Here is a 14,582-nt window from a genome sequence, read left to right as displayed (position 1 = left end):
ATTGCTTCATCGTTTTTCTAACCTCGTAACAATGCTGGGAATTTGGTCAGTTAAAAGACTGATTAATACATTTCCGTATTTCTTGTACTAGGTTCTAAAGATCATTTTATTTGTACACTCAAACTGTTTCTTGGGAATAGCTTTTTTCAATTTGGTAGACGGGCGCGTGGCGCAATGGATAACGCATCTGACTTCGGATCAGAAGATTCCAGGTTGGAGTCCTGGCGCGCTCGTTCAAAATTGTCTGGTGTATTAGTTTTAGACAGATCGACTTAAATTCTTGCATTTTTTTTCAAACGACATTGGCATGTTTCTTCTTTATTAAATGAAGGCGATCCGTTGAAAAAAATCAAACCCGTTGCCCGGCTAGCTCTGTCGGTATATTGTTGGACACCTAATCCAACCCTCAAAGTCATTCTATCTTTTGTCTTTATCAAACAAATCTAAAACTTCTATCTCTTGTAATGTATTTTTTAAGAAAATATTGCTTGCCACGTTGGGCGTTCGACAGATTTTTTGAAATTTAAACTGTCTATAGATATGTGAGTTTGGTAAGTTAAAAGTCTAATTAACTCATTTCCATATTTCGTGTACTCGGTTCTAAAGATCCTTTTATTTGTACACTCAAACTGTTTCTTCAGAATAATTCTTTTCCATTTGGTAGACGGGCGCGTGGCGCAAAGGATAACGCATCTGACTTCGGATCAGAAGATTCCAGGTTCGAATCCTGGCGCGCTCGTTCAAAAATGTCTGGTGTATTAGTTTTAGACAGATCGACTTAAATTCTTGCACCTTTTTCAAACGACATTGGCATGTTTCTTCTTTATTAAATGAAGGCGATCCGTTGAAAAAAATCAAACCCGTTGCCCGGCTAGCTCTGTCGGTATATTGTTGGACACCTAATCCAACCCTCAAAGTCATTCTATCTTTTGTCTTTATCAAACAAATCTAAAACTTCTATCTCTTGTAATGTATTTTTTATAAGAAAATATTGCTTGCCACGTTGGGCGTTCGACAGATTTTTTGAAATTTAAACTGTCTATAGATATGTGAGTTTGGTAAGTTAAAAGTCTAATTAACTCATTTCCATATTTCGTGTACTCGGTTCTAAAGATCCTTTTATTTGTACACTCAAACTGTTTCTTCAGAATAACTTTTTTCCATTTGGTAGACGGGCGCGTGGCGCAATGGATAACGCGTCTGACTTCGGATCAGAAGATTCCAGGTTCGACTCCTGGCGCGCTCGTTCAAAATTGTCTGGTGTATTAATTTTAGACAGATCGACTTAAATTCTTGCATCTTTTTTCAAACGACATTGGCATGTTTCTTCTTTATTAAATGAAGGCGATCCGTTGTAAAGAATCAAACCCGTTGCCCGGCTAGCTCTGTCGGTATATTGTTAGACACCTAATCCAACCCTCGAAATCATTCTATCGTTTGTCTTTGTCAAACAAATCTAAAACTTCTATCTCTTGTAATGTATTTTTTAAGAAAATATTGCTTTATCGTTTTTCTAACCTCGAAACAATGCTGGGAATTTGGTCAGTTAAAAGTCTAATTAATTCATTTCCATATTTCGTGTACTCGGTTCTAAAGATCCTTTTATTTGTACACTCAAACTGTTTCTTCAGAATAACTTTTTTCCACTTGGTAGACGTGCGCGTGGCGCAATGGATAACGCGTCTGACTTCGGATCAGAAGATCCCAGGTTCGAGTCCTGGCGCGCTCGTTCAAAATTGTCTGGTGTATTAATTTTAGATAGATCGACTTAAATTCTTGCATCTTTTTTCAAACGACATTGGAATGTTTCTCCTTTATTAAATGAAGGCGATCCGTTGAAAAGAATCAAACCCGTTGCCCGGCTAGCTCTGTCGGTATATTGTTAGACACTTAATCCAACCCTCGAAGTCATTCTATCCTTTGTCTTTGTCAAACAAATCTAACACTTCTATCTCTTGTAATGTATTTTTTGTGAAAATATTGCTTCATCGTTTTTCTAACCTCGTAACAATGCTGGGAATTTGGTCAGTTAAAAGACTGATTAATACATTTCCGTATTTCTTGTACTAGGTTCTGAAGATCATTTTATTTGTACACTCAAACTGTTTCTTGGGAATAGCATTTTGCAATTTGGTAGACAGGCGCGTGGCGCAATGGATAACGCATCTGACTTCGGATCAGAAGATTCCAGGTTGGAGTCCTGGCGCGCTCGTTCAAAATTGTCTGGTGTATTAGTTTTAGACAGATCGACTTAAATTCTTGCACCTTTTTTCAAACGACATTGGCATGTTTCTTCTTTATTAAATGAAGGCGATCCGTTGAAAAAAATCAAACCCGTTGCCCGGCTAGCTCTGTCGGTATATTGTTGGACACCTAATCCAACCCTCAAAGTCATTCTATCTTTTGTCTTTATCAAACAAATCTAAAACTTCTATCTCTTGTAATGTATTTTTTAAGAAAATATTGCTTGCCACGTTGGGCGTTCGACAGATTTTTTGAAATTTAAACTGTCTATAGATATGTGAGTTTGGTAAGTTAAAAGTCTAATTAATTCATTTCCATATTTCGTGTACTCGGTTCTAAATATCCTTTTATTTGTACATTCAAACTGTTTCTTCAGAATACCTTTTTTCCACTTAGTAGACTGGCGCGTGGCGCAATGGATAACGCGTCTGACAACGGATCAGAGGATTCCAGGTTTGAATCCTGGCGTGCTCGCATATATTTTACAAATTGTTTTATAAGTTCTCAAAGTCTTGTGTTTTTTTGTCAACAAAACTACGATCTTCTATCTTTTCTATCTTACACTCGAACTGTTTCTTCATAATAGCTTTTTCGTTTGGTAGACGGGCGCGTGGCGCAGTGGATAATGCGGCTGACTTCGGATAAGAAGATTCCACGCACGAGTCCTGGCGCGCTTATTTAAAATTGTCTGGTATATTCATTTTAGTCAGAACTACTTTAATTCTTGTAGAACCTTTTTTCAACCCACTTTGACAAGTTTCTCCCTCATTGAATGATGGCGATCCGTTGAAATGAATAAAACCGTGATCAAATGATCCGTTGTAAGAAATCAGACTCGTCGCCCGGCTAGCACAGTCGGTAGAGCGTTGGAATCTTAATCCAACGGTCGTGGGTTCGAGCCCCACGTTGGGCGTTCGACAGATTTTTTGAAATGCAAACTGTCTATAGATATGTGAGTTTGGTAAGTTAAAAGTCTAATTAAGTCATTTCCATTGTCCGTGTACTCGGCTCTAAAGATCCTTTTATTTGTACACTCAAACTGTTTCTTCAGAATAACTTTTTTCCATTTGGAAGACGGGCGCGTGGCGCAATGGATAACTTGTCTGACTTCGGGTCAGAAGATTCCAGGTTCGAGTCCTGGCGCGCTCGTTCAAATTGTCTGGTGTATTAATTTTAGACAGATCGACTTAAATTCTTGCATCTTTTTTCAAACGACATTGGCATGTTCCTTTTTTATTAAATGAAGGCGATCCGTTGAAAAGAATCAAACCCGTTGCCCGGCTAGCTCTGTCGGTATATTGTTAGACACCTAATCCAACCCTCGAAATCATTCTATCCTTTGTCTTTGTCAAACAAATCTAAAACTTCTATCTCTTGTAATGTATTTTTTGTGAAAATATTGCTTCATCGTTTTTCTAACCTCGTAACAATGCTGGGAATTTGGTCAGTTAAAAGACGGATTAATACATTTCCGTATTTCGTGTACTAGGTTCTAAAGATCCTTTCATTTGTACACTCAAAATGTTTCTTTAGAATTATTTTTTTTTCATTTGGTAGACGGGCGCGTGGCGCAATGGATAACGCGTCTGACTTCGGATCAGAAGATTCCAGGTTCGAGTCCTGGCGCGCTCGTTCAAATTGTCTGGTGTATTAATTTTAGACAGATCGACTTAAATTCTTGCATCTTTTTTCAAACGACATTGGCATGTTTCTTTTTTATTAAATGAAGGCGATCCGTTGAAAAGAATCAACCCCGTTGCCCGGCTAGCTCTGTCGGTATATTGTTAGACACCTAATCCAACCCTCGAAATCATTCTATCCTTTGTCTTTGTCAAACAAATCTAAAACTTCTATCTCTTGTAATGTATTTTTTGTGAAAATATTGCTTCATCGTTTTTCTAACCTCGTAACAATGCTGGGAATTTGGTCAGTCAAAAGACGGATTAATACATTTCCGTATTTCGTGTACTAGGTTCTAAAGATCCTTTTATTTGTACACTCAAACTGTTTCTTCAGAATTACTTTTTTCCATTGGTAGACGGGCGCGTGGCGCAATGGATAACGCGTCTGACTTCGGATCAGAAGATTCCAGGTTCGAGTCCTGGCGCGCTCGTTCAAAATTGTCTGGTGTATTAGTTTTAGACAGATCGACTTAAATTCTTGCACCTTTTTTCAAACGACATTGGCATGTTTCTTCTTTATTAAATGAAGGCGATCCTTTGAAAAGAATTAAACCCGTTGCCCGGCTAGCTCTGTCGGTATATTGTTGGACACTTAATCCAACCCTCTAAGTCATTCTATCTTTTGTCTTTATCAAACAAATCTAAAACTTCTATCTCTTGTAATGTATTTTTTAAGAATATATTGCTTTATCGTTTTTCTAACCTCGAAACGATGCTGGGAATTTGGTCAGTTAAAAGTCTAATTAATTCATTTCCATATTTCGTGTACTCGGTTCCAAATATCCTTTTATTTGTACATTCAAACTGTTTCTTCAGAATAACTTTTTTCCATTTAGTAGACGGGCGCGTGGCGCAATGGATAACGCGTCTGACTACGGATCAGAAGATTCCAGGTTCGAATCCTGGCTTGCTCGTATATATTTCACAAATTGTTTTATAAGTGCTCAAAGTCTTGTGTTTTATTTGTCAACAAAACTACGATCTTCTATCTTTTCTATCTTACACTCGAACTGTTTCTTCATAATAGCTTTTTCGTTTGGTAGACGGGCGCGTGGCGCAATGGATAATGCGGCTGACTTCGGATAAGAAGATTCCACGCACGAGTCCTGCCGCGCTTATTTAAAATTGTCTGGTATATTCATTTCAGTCAGAACTACTTTAATTCTTGTAGAACCTTTTTTCAACCAACTTTGACAAGTTTCTCCCTCATTGAATGATGGCGATCCGTTGAAATGAATAAAACCGTGATCAAATGACCCGTTGTAAGAAATCATACTCGTCGCCCGGCTAGCTCAGTCGGTAGAGCGTTGGACTCTTAATCCAACGGTCGTGGGTTCGAGCCCCACGTTGGGCGTTCGACAGATTTTTTGAAATGCAAACTGTCTATAGATATGTGAGTTTGGTAAGTTAAAAGTCTAATTAAGTCATTTCCATAGTCCGTGTACTCGGCTCTAAAGATCCTTTTATTTGTAAACTCAAACTGTTTCTTCAGAATAACTTTTTTCCATTTGGTAGACGGGCGCGTGGCGCAATGGATAACGCGTCTGACTTCGGATCAGAAGATTCCAGGTTCGAGTCCTGGCGCGCTTGTTCAAAATTGTCTGGTGTATTAATTTTAGACAGATCGACTTAAATTTTTGCATCTTTTTTCAAACGACATTGGCATGTTTCTTCTTTATTAAATGAAGGCAATCCGTTGTAAAGAATCAAACCCGTTGCCCGGCTAGCTCTGTCGGTATATTGTTATACACCTAATCCAACCCTCGAAATCATTCTATCCTTTGTCTTTGTCAAACAAATCTAAAACTTCTATCTCTTGTAATGTATTTTTTGTGAAAATATTGCTTCATCGTTTTTCTAACCTCGTAACAATGCTGGGAATTTGGTCAGTTTAAAGACGGATTAATACATTTCCGTATTTCGTGTACTAGGTTCTAAAGATCCTTTCATTTGTACACTCAAAATTTTTCTTTAGAATTATTTTTTTTTCATTTGGTAGACGGGCGCGTGGCGCAATGGATAACGCGTCTGACTTCGGATCAGAAGATTCCAGGTTCGAGTCCTGGCGCGCTCGTTCAAATTGTCTGGTGTATTAATTTTAGACAGATCGACTTAAATTCTTACATCTTTTTTCAAACGACATTGGCATGTTTCTTTTTTATTAAATGAAGGCGATCCGTTGAAAAAAATCAAACCCGTTGCCCGGCTAGCTCTGTCGGTATATTGTTAGACACATAATCCAACCCTCAAAATCATTCTATCCTTTGTCTTTGTCAAACAAATCTAAAACTTCTATCTCTTGTAATGTATTTTTTGTGAAAATATTGCTTCATCGTTTTTCTAACCTCGTAACAATGCTGGGAATTTGGTCAGTCAAAAGACGGATTAATACATTTCCGTATTTCGTGTACTAGGTTCTAAAGATCCTTTTATTTGTACACTCAAAATTTTTCTTTAGAATTTTTTTTTTTTCATTTAGTAGACGGGCTCGTGGCGCAATGGATAACGCGTCTGACTTCGGATCAGAAGATTCCAGTTTCGAGTCCTGGCGCTCTCGTTCAGAATTGTCTGGTGTATTAACTTTAGACAGATCGATTTAAATTCTTGCATCATTTTACAAACGACATTGGCATGTTTCTTCTTTATTAAATGAAGGCGATCCGTTGAAACGAATCAAACCTATTGCCCGGCTAGCTCTGTCGGTATATTGTTGGACACTTAATCCAACCCTCAAAGTCATTCTATCTTTTGTCTTTGTCAAACAAATCTAAAACTTCTATCTCTTGTAATGTATTTTTTAAGAAAATATTGCTTTATCGTTTTTCTAACCTCGAAACAATGCTGGGAATTTGGTCAGTTAAAAGTCTAATTAATTCATTTCCATATTTCGTGTACTCGGTTCTAAAGATCCTTTTATTTGTACACTCAAACTGTTTCTTCAGAATTACTTTTTTCCATTGGTAGACGGGCGCATGGCGCAATGGATAACGCGTCTGACTTCGGATCAGAAGATTCCAGGTTCGAGTCCTGGCGCGCTCGTTCAAAATTGTCTGGTGTATTAGTTTTAGACAGATCGACTTAAATTCTTGCACCTTTTTTCAAACGACATTGGCATGTTTCTTCTTTATTAAATGAAGGCGATCCTTTGAAAAGAATCAAACCCGTTGCCCGGCTAGCTCTGTCGGTATATTGTTGGACACTTAATCCAACCCTCTAAGTCATTTTATCTTTTGTCTTTATCAAACAAATCTAAAACTTCTATCTCTTGTAATGTATTTTTTGTGAAAATATTGCTTCATCGTTTTTCTAACCTCGTAACAATGCTGGGAATTTGGTCAGTCAAAAGACGGATTAATACATTTCCGTATTTCGTGTACTAGGTTCTAAAGATCCTTTTATTTGTACACTCAAAATGTTTCTTTAGAATTATTTTTTTTCATTTGGTGGACGGGCTCGTGGCGCAATGGATAACGCGTCTGACTTCGGATCAGAAGATTCCAGTTTCGAGTCCTGGCGCTCTCGTTCAAAATTGTCTGGTGTATTAACTTTAGACAGATCGATTTAAATTCTTGCATCTTTTTACAAACGACATTGGCATGTTTCTTCTTTATTAAATAAAGGCGATCCGTTGAAACGAATCAAACCTATTGCCCGGCTAGCTCTGTCGGTATATTGTTGGACACTTAATCCAACCCTCAAAGTCATTCTATCTTTTGTCTTTGTCAAACAAATCTAAAACTTCTATCTCTTGTAATGTATTTTTTAAGAAAATATTGCTTTATCGTTTTTCTAACCTCGAAACAATGCTGGGAATTTGGTCAGTTAAAAGTCTAATTAATTCATTTCCATATTTCGTGTACTCGGTTCTAAAGATCCTTTTATTTGTACACTCAAACTGTTTCTTCAGAATAACTTTTTTCCACTTGGTAGACGGGCGCGTGGCGCAATGGATAACGCGTCTGACCTCGGATCAGAAGATTCCAGGTTCGAGTCCTGGCGCGCTCGTTCAAAATTGTCTGGTGTATTATTTTAGACAGATCGACTTAAATTCTAGCATCTTTTTTCAAACGACATTGGAATGTTTCTTCTTTATTAAATGAAGGCGATCCGTTGAAAAGAATCAAACCCGTTGCCCGGCTAGCTCTGTCGGTATATTGTTAGACACTTAATCCAACCCTCGAAATCATTCTATCCTTTGTCTTTGTCAAACAAATCTAAAACTTCTATCTCTTGTAATGTATTTTTTTGTGAAAATATTGCTTCATCGTTTTTCTAACCTCGTAACAATGCTGGGAATTTGGTCAGTTAAAATACAGATTAATACATTTCCGTATTTCGTGTACTAGGTTCTAAAGATCATTTTATTTGTACACTCAAACTGTTTCTTGGGAATAGCTTTTTTAGATTTGGTAGACGGGCGCGTGGAGCAATGGATAACGCGTCTGACGTCGGATTAGAAGATTCCAGGTTGGAGTCCTGGCGCGCTCGTTCAAAATGGTCTGGTGTATTAGTTTTAGACAGATCGACTTAAATTCTTGCACCTTTTTTCAAACGACATTGGCATGTTTCTTCTTTATTAAATGAAGGCGATCCGTTGAAAAGGATCAAACCTATTGCCCGGCTAGCTCTGTCGGTATATTGTTGGACACTTAATCCATATCTCAAAATCATTCTATCTTTTGTCTTTTTCAAACAAATCTAAAACTTCTATCTCTTGTAATGTATTTTTTAAGAATATATTGCTTTATCGTTTTTCTAACCTCGAAAAAATGCTGGGAATTTGGTCAGTTAAAAGTCTAAAAATTCATTTCCATATTTCGTGTACTCGGTTCTAAAGATCCTTTTATTTGTACATTCAAACTGTTTCTTCAGAATAACTTTTTCCCGTTTAGTAGAGGGGCGCGTGGCGCAATGGATAACCCGTCTGGCTACGGATCAGAAGATTCCAGGTTCGAATCCTGGCGTGCTCGCATATATTTTACAAATTGTTTTATAAGTTCTTAAAGTCTTGTGTTTTATTTGTCAACAAAACTACGATCTTCTATCTTTTCTATCTTACACTAGAACTGTTTCTTCATAATAGCTTTTTCGTTTGGTAGACGGGTGCGTGGCGCAGTGGATAATGCGGCTGACTTCGGATAAGAAGATTCCACGCACGAGTCCTGGCGCGCTTATTTAAAATTGTCTGGTATATTCATTTTAGTCAGAACGGCTTTAATTCTTGTAGAACCTTTTTTCAACCCACTTTGACAAGTTTTTCCCTCACTGAATGATGGCGATCAGTTGAAATGAATCAAACCGTGATCAAATGATCGGTTGTAGGAAATCAGACTCGTCGCCCGGCTAGCTCAGTCGGTAGAGCGTTGGACTCTTAATCCAACGGTCGTGGGTTCGAGCCCCACGTTGGGCATTCGACAGATTTTTTGAAATGCAAACTGTCTATAGATATGTGAGTTTGGTAAGTAAAAGTCTAATTAACTCATTTCCATAGTTCGTGTACTCGGTTCTAAAGATCCTTTTATTTGTACACTCAAACTGTTTCTTCAGAATAACTTTTTTCCATTTGGTAGACGGGCGCGTGGCGCAATGGATAACGCGTCTGACTTCGGATCAGAAGATTCCAGGTTCGAGTCCTGGCGCGCTCGTTCAAAATTGTCTGGTGTATTAATTTTAGACAGATCGACTTAAAATCTTGCATCTTTTTTCAAACGACAATGGCATGTTTCTTCTTTATTAAATGAAGGCGATCCGTTGAAAAGAATCAAACCCGTTGCCCTGCTAGCTCTGTCGGTATATTGTTATACACCTAATCCAACCCTCGAAGTCATTCTATCCTTTGTATTTGTCAAACAAATCTAAAACTTCTCTCTCTTGTAATGTATTTTTTGTGAAAATATTGCTTCATATTTAATCCAACACACAAAGTCATTCTCGAACTCGGAGATTCAAGGTTCGAATCCTGGCGTGCTCGCATATATTTTACAAATTGTTTTATAAGTTCTCAAAGTCTTGTGTTTTATTTGTCAACAAAACTACGATCTTCTATCTTTTCTATCTTACACTCGAATTGTTTCTTTATAATAGCTTTTTGGTTTGGTAGACGGGCGCGTGGCGCAGTGGATAACGCGGCTGACTTCGGATCAGAAGATTCCAGGTTCTAGTCCTGGCGCGCTCGTTCAGAATTGTCTGGTTTATTAATTTTAGACAGATCAACTTAAATTCTTGCATCTTTTTTCAAACGACATTGGCATGTTTCTTCTTTATTAAATGAAGGCGATCCGTTGAAAAGAATCAAACCCGTTGCCCTGCTAGCTCTGTCGGTATATTGTTAGAAATTTAATCCAACCCTCGAGGTCATTCTATCCTTTGTCTTTGGCAAACAAATCTAAAACTTCTATCTCTAGTAATGTATTTTTGTGAAAATATTGCTTCATCGTTTTTCTAACCTCGTAACAATGCTGGGAATTTGGTCAGTTAAAAGACTGATTAATACATTTCCGTATTTCGTGTACTAGGTTCTCAAGATCATTTCATTTGTACACTCAAACTATTTCTTCGGAATAGCTTTTTTCCATTTGGTATACGGACGCGTGGCGCAATGGATAACGCATCTGACTTCGGATCAGAAGATTCCAGGTTCGAGTCCTGGCGCGCTCGTTCAAAATTGTCTGGTGTATTAGTTTTAGACAGATCGACTTAAATTCTTGCACCTTTTTTCAAACGACATTGGCATGTTTCTTCTTTATTAAATGAAGGCGATCCGTTGAAAAGAATCGAACCTATTGCACGGCTAGCTCTGTCGGTATATTGTTAGAAACTTAATCCAACCCTCGAAGTCATTCTATCCTTTGTATTTGTCAAACAAATCTTAAACTTCTCTCTCTTGTAATGTATTTTTTGTGAAAATATTGCTTCATACTTAATCCAACCCTCAAAGTCATTCTCGATCTCGAAGATTCAAGGTTCGAATCCTGGCGTGCTCGCATATATTTTACAAATTGTTTTATAAGTTCTCAAAGTCTTGTGTTTTATTTGTCAACAAAACTACGATCTTCTATCTTTTCTATCTTACACGCGAATTGTTTCTTGTAATAGCTTTTTCGTTTGGTAGACGGGCGCGTGGCGCAGTGGATAACGCGGCTGACTTCGGATCAGAAGATTCCAGGTTCGAGTCCTGGCGCGCTCGTTCAGAATTGTCTGGTATATTAATTTTAGACAGATCAACTTAAATTATTGCATCTTTTTTCAAACGACATTGGCATGTTTCTTCTTTATTAAATGAAGGCGATCCGTTGAAAAGAATCAAACCCGTTGCCCTGCTAGCTCTGTCGGTATATTGTTAGAAATTTAATCCAACCCTCGAAGTCATTCTATCCTTTGTCTTTGGCAAACAAATCTAAAACTTCTATCTCTTGTAATGTATTTTTGTGAAAATATTGCTTCATCGTTTTTCTAACCTCGTAACAATGCTGGGAATTTGGTCAGTTAAAAGACTGATTAATACATTTCCGTATTTCGTGTACTAGGTTCTCAAGATCATTTCATTTGTACACTCAAACTATTTCTTCGGAATAGCTTTTTTCCATTTGGTATACGGGCGCGTGGCGCAATGGATAACGCATCTGACTTCGGATCAGAAGATTCCAGGTTCGAGTCCTGGCGCGCTCGTTCAGAATTGTCTGGTGTATTAGTTTTAGACAGATCGACTTAAATTCTTGCACCTTTTTTCAAACGACATTGGCATGTTTCTTCTTTATTAAATGAAGGCGATCCGTTGAAAAGAATCGAACCTATTGCCCGGCTAGCTCTGTCGGTATATTGTTAGAAACTTAATCCAACCCTCGAAGTCATTCTATCCTTTGTATTTGTCAAACAAATCTAAAACTTCTCTCTTTTGTAATGTAGTTTTTGTGAAAATATTGCTTCATACTTAATCCAATCCTCAAAGTCATTCTCGAACTCGAAGATTCAAGGTTCGAATCCTGGCCTGCTCGCATATATTTTACAAATTGTTTTATAAGTTCTCAAAGTCTTGTGTTTTATTTGTCAACAAAACTACGATCTTCTATCTTTTCTATCTTACCCTCGAATTGTTTCTTTATAATAGCTTTTTCGTTTGGTAGACGTGCGCGTGGCGCAGTGGATAACGCGGCTGATTTCGGATAAGAAGATTCCACGCTCGAGTACTGGCGTGCTTATTTAAAATTGTCTGGTATATTCATTTTAGTCAGAACGACTTTAATTCTTGTAGCACCTATTTTCAATCCTTTTTGACTAGTATCGCCCTCATTGAATGAAGGCGATCCGTTGAAATGAATCAAACCGTGATCAAATGATCCGTTGTAAGAAATCAGTCTCGTCGCCCGGCTAGCTCAGTCGGTAAAGCGTTGGACTCTTAATCCAACGGTCGTGGGTTCGAGCCCCACGTTGGGCGTTCGTGAGATTTTTCGAAATTCAAACTGTCATAGATATGTGAGTTTAGTAAGTTAAAAGTCTAATTAACTCATTTCCATATTTCGTGTACTCGGTTCTAAAGATCCTTTTATTTGTACACTCAAACTGTTTCTTCAGAATAACTTTTTTCCACTTGGTAGACGGGCGCGTGGCGCAATGGATAACGCATCTGACTTCGGATCAGAAGATTCCAGGTTCGAGTCCTGGCGCGCTCGTTCAAAATTGTCTGGTGTATTAGTTTTAGACAGATCGACTTAAATTCTTGCACCCTTTTTTCAAACGACATTGGCATGTTTCTTCTTTATTAAATGAAGGCGATCCGTTGAAAAGAATCAAACCTATTGCCCGGCTAGCTCTGTCGGTATATTGTTGGACACTTAATCCAACCCTCAAAGTCATTCTCGAACCCGAAGATTGAAGGTTCGAATCCTGGCGTGCTCGCATATATATTACAAATTGTTTTATAAGTTCTTAAAGTCTTGTGTTTTATTTGTCAACAAAACTACGATCTTTTATCTTTTCTATCTTACACTCGAACTGTTTCTTCATAATAGCTTTTTTGTTTGGTAGACGGGCGCGTGGCGCAGTGGATAATGCGGCTGACTTCGGATAAGAAGATTCCACGCACAAGTCCTGCCGCGCTTATTTAAAATTGTCTGGTATATTCATTTTAGTCAGAACGACTTTAATTCTTGTAGAACCTTTTTTCAACCCACTTTGACAAGTTTCTCCCTCATTGAATGATGGCGATCCGTTGAAATGAATTAAGCCGTGATCAAATGATCCGTTGTAAGAAGTCAGACTCGTCGCCCGGCTAGCTCAGTCGGTAGAGCGTTGGACTCTTAATCCAACGGTCGTGGGTTCGAGCCCCTCGTTGGGCGTTTGACAGATTTTTTGAAATGCAAACTGTCTATAGATATGCGAGTTTGGTAAGTTAAAAGTCTAATTAAGTCATTTCCATAGTCCGTGTACTCTGTTCTATAGATCCTTTTATTTGTACACTCAAACTGTTTCTTCAGAATAACTTTTTTCCATTTGGTAGACGGGCGCGTGGCGCAATGGATAACGCGTCTGACTTCGGATCAGAAGATTCCAGGTTCGAGTCCTTGCGCGCTCGTTCAAAATTGTCTGGTGTATTAATTTTAGACAGATTGACTTAAATTCTTGCATCTTTTTTCAAACGACATTGGCATGTTTCTTCTTTATTAAATGAAGGCGATCCATTGAAAAGAATCAAACCCGTTGCCCTGCTAGCTCTGTCGGTATATTGTTAGAAACTTAATCCAACCCTCGAAGTCATTCTATCCTTTGTATTTGTCAAACAAATCTAAAACTTCTCTCTCTTGTAATGTATTTTTTTGTGAAAATATTGCTTCATACTTAATCCAACCCTCAAAGTCATTCTCGAACTCGAAGATTCAAGGTTCGAATCCTGGCGTGCTCGCATATATTTTACAAATTGTTTTATAAGTTCTCAAAGTCTTGTGTTTTTAATTGTCAACAAAACTACGATCTTCTATCTTTTCTATCTTACACTCGAATTGTTTCTTCATAATAGCTTTTTCGCTTGGTAGACGGGCGCGTGGCGCAAGGGATAACGCGGCTGACTTCGGATAAGAAGATTCCACGCTCGATTCCTGGCGTGCTTATTTAAAATTGTCTGGTATATTCATTTTAGTCAGAACGACATTAATTCTTCTAGAACCTTTTTTCAACCCACTTTGACAAGTTTCTCCCTCATTAAAGGAAGGCGATCCGTTGAAATGAATCAAACCGTGATCAAATGATCCGTTGTAAAAATTAGACTCGTCGCCCGGCTAGCTAAGTCGGTTGAGCGTTGGACTCTTAATCCAACGGTCGTGGGTTCGAGCCCCACGTTGGGTGTTCGACAGATTTTTTTAAACGCAAACTGTCTATAGATATGTGAGTTTGGTAAGTTAAAAGTCTAATTAACTCATTTCCATAGTTCGTGTACTCGGTTCTAAAGATCCTTTTATTTGTACACTCAAACTGTTTCTTCAGAATAACTTTTTTCCATTTGGTAAACGGGCGCGTGGCGCAATGGATAACGCGTCTGACTTCGGATCTGAAGATTCCAGGTTCGAGTCCTGGCGCGCTCGTTCAAAATTGTCTGGTGTATTAATTTTAGACAGATCGACTTAAATTCTTGAATCTTTTTTCAAACGACATTGGCATGTTTCT

At 38.2% G+C, this 14,582-nt stretch overlaps 25 non-coding genes across 25 annotated transcripts; all 25 read left to right on the top strand.

The window, feature by feature from the left end:
* The first annotated feature begins 160 nt into the window (after positions 1 to 160).
* Trnar-ucg (transfer RNA arginine (anticodon UCG)) lies at positions 161 to 233 on the top strand. The gene has a single exon. It is a non-coding gene; the product is annotated as a tRNA-Arg (tRNA).
* Positions 234 to 666: 433 nt separating this feature from the next.
* Positions 667 to 739, top strand: Trnar-ucg (transfer RNA arginine (anticodon UCG)). The gene has a single exon. It is a non-coding gene; the product is annotated as a tRNA-Arg (tRNA).
* A 434-nt stretch (positions 740 to 1,173) lies between these two features.
* Trnar-ucg (transfer RNA arginine (anticodon UCG)) lies at positions 1,174 to 1,246 on the top strand. Its single transcript has one exon. It is a non-coding gene; the product is annotated as a tRNA-Arg (tRNA).
* A 410-nt stretch (positions 1,247 to 1,656) lies between these two features.
* On the top strand, positions 1,657 to 1,729 carry Trnar-ucg (transfer RNA arginine (anticodon UCG)). Its single transcript has one exon. It is a non-coding gene; the product is annotated as a tRNA-Arg (tRNA).
* Positions 1,730 to 3,084: 1,355 nt separating this feature from the next.
* On the top strand, positions 3,085 to 3,157 carry Trnak-cuu (transfer RNA lysine (anticodon CUU)). The gene has a single exon. It is a non-coding gene; the product is annotated as a tRNA-Lys (tRNA).
* A 646-nt stretch (positions 3,158 to 3,803) lies between these two features.
* Positions 3,804 to 3,876, top strand: Trnar-ucg (transfer RNA arginine (anticodon UCG)). Its single transcript has one exon. It is a non-coding gene; the product is annotated as a tRNA-Arg (tRNA).
* Positions 3,877 to 4,284: 408 nt separating this feature from the next.
* Trnar-ucg (transfer RNA arginine (anticodon UCG)) lies at positions 4,285 to 4,357 on the top strand. The gene has a single exon. It is a non-coding gene; the product is annotated as a tRNA-Arg (tRNA).
* A 410-nt stretch (positions 4,358 to 4,767) lies between these two features.
* Trnar-acg (transfer RNA arginine (anticodon ACG)) lies at positions 4,768 to 4,840 on the top strand. The gene has a single exon. It is a non-coding gene; the product is annotated as a tRNA-Arg (tRNA).
* Positions 4,841 to 5,207: 367 nt separating this feature from the next.
* On the top strand, positions 5,208 to 5,280 carry Trnak-cuu (transfer RNA lysine (anticodon CUU)). The gene has a single exon. It is a non-coding gene; the product is annotated as a tRNA-Lys (tRNA).
* Positions 5,281 to 5,443: 163 nt separating this feature from the next.
* Trnar-ucg (transfer RNA arginine (anticodon UCG)) lies at positions 5,444 to 5,516 on the top strand. Its single transcript has one exon. It is a non-coding gene; the product is annotated as a tRNA-Arg (tRNA).
* Positions 5,517 to 5,927: 411 nt separating this feature from the next.
* On the top strand, positions 5,928 to 6,000 carry Trnar-ucg (transfer RNA arginine (anticodon UCG)). Its single transcript has one exon. It is a non-coding gene; the product is annotated as a tRNA-Arg (tRNA).
* Positions 6,001 to 6,892: 892 nt separating this feature from the next.
* Trnar-ucg (transfer RNA arginine (anticodon UCG)) lies at positions 6,893 to 6,965 on the top strand. The gene has a single exon. It is a non-coding gene; the product is annotated as a tRNA-Arg (tRNA).
* An 893-nt stretch (positions 6,966 to 7,858) lies between these two features.
* Trnar-ucg (transfer RNA arginine (anticodon UCG)) lies at positions 7,859 to 7,931 on the top strand. The gene has a single exon. It is a non-coding gene; the product is annotated as a tRNA-Arg (tRNA).
* Positions 7,932 to 8,823: 892 nt separating this feature from the next.
* Positions 8,824 to 8,896, top strand: Trnar-acg (transfer RNA arginine (anticodon ACG)). The gene has a single exon. It is a non-coding gene; the product is annotated as a tRNA-Arg (tRNA).
* Positions 8,897 to 9,263: 367 nt separating this feature from the next.
* On the top strand, positions 9,264 to 9,336 carry Trnak-cuu (transfer RNA lysine (anticodon CUU)). Its single transcript has one exon. It is a non-coding gene; the product is annotated as a tRNA-Lys (tRNA).
* A 162-nt stretch (positions 9,337 to 9,498) lies between these two features.
* Trnar-ucg (transfer RNA arginine (anticodon UCG)) lies at positions 9,499 to 9,571 on the top strand. The gene has a single exon. It is a non-coding gene; the product is annotated as a tRNA-Arg (tRNA).
* Positions 9,572 to 10,510: 939 nt separating this feature from the next.
* Positions 10,511 to 10,583, top strand: Trnar-ucg (transfer RNA arginine (anticodon UCG)). Its single transcript has one exon. It is a non-coding gene; the product is annotated as a tRNA-Arg (tRNA).
* Positions 10,584 to 11,039: 456 nt separating this feature from the next.
* Trnar-ucg (transfer RNA arginine (anticodon UCG)) lies at positions 11,040 to 11,112 on the top strand. The gene has a single exon. It is a non-coding gene; the product is annotated as a tRNA-Arg (tRNA).
* Positions 11,113 to 11,521: 409 nt separating this feature from the next.
* Trnar-ucg (transfer RNA arginine (anticodon UCG)) lies at positions 11,522 to 11,594 on the top strand. The gene has a single exon. It is a non-coding gene; the product is annotated as a tRNA-Arg (tRNA).
* Positions 11,595 to 12,287: 693 nt separating this feature from the next.
* Trnak-cuu (transfer RNA lysine (anticodon CUU)) lies at positions 12,288 to 12,360 on the top strand. Its single transcript has one exon. It is a non-coding gene; the product is annotated as a tRNA-Lys (tRNA).
* Positions 12,361 to 12,522: 162 nt separating this feature from the next.
* Positions 12,523 to 12,595, top strand: Trnar-ucg (transfer RNA arginine (anticodon UCG)). The gene has a single exon. It is a non-coding gene; the product is annotated as a tRNA-Arg (tRNA).
* A 593-nt stretch (positions 12,596 to 13,188) lies between these two features.
* Trnak-cuu (transfer RNA lysine (anticodon CUU)) lies at positions 13,189 to 13,261 on the top strand. Its single transcript has one exon. It is a non-coding gene; the product is annotated as a tRNA-Lys (tRNA).
* Positions 13,262 to 13,424: 163 nt separating this feature from the next.
* On the top strand, positions 13,425 to 13,497 carry Trnar-ucg (transfer RNA arginine (anticodon UCG)). Its single transcript has one exon. It is a non-coding gene; the product is annotated as a tRNA-Arg (tRNA).
* Positions 13,498 to 14,191: 694 nt separating this feature from the next.
* Positions 14,192 to 14,264, top strand: Trnak-cuu (transfer RNA lysine (anticodon CUU)). Its single transcript has one exon. It is a non-coding gene; the product is annotated as a tRNA-Lys (tRNA).
* A 163-nt stretch (positions 14,265 to 14,427) lies between these two features.
* On the top strand, positions 14,428 to 14,500 carry Trnar-ucg (transfer RNA arginine (anticodon UCG)). The gene has a single exon. It is a non-coding gene; the product is annotated as a tRNA-Arg (tRNA).
* The last annotated feature ends 82 nt before the right edge of the window (positions 14,501 to 14,582 follow it).

This window comes from Styela clava, chromosome 8 (assembly GCF_964204865.1).
Source record: "Styela clava chromosome 8, kaStyClav1.hap1.2, whole genome shotgun sequence".
Classification (NCBI taxonomy): domain Eukaryota; kingdom Metazoa; phylum Chordata; class Ascidiacea; order Stolidobranchia; family Styelidae; genus Styela; species Styela clava.
Note: the sequence above shows the minus strand (reverse complement) of the source record. Positions and strands in the feature narration are given on the sequence as shown.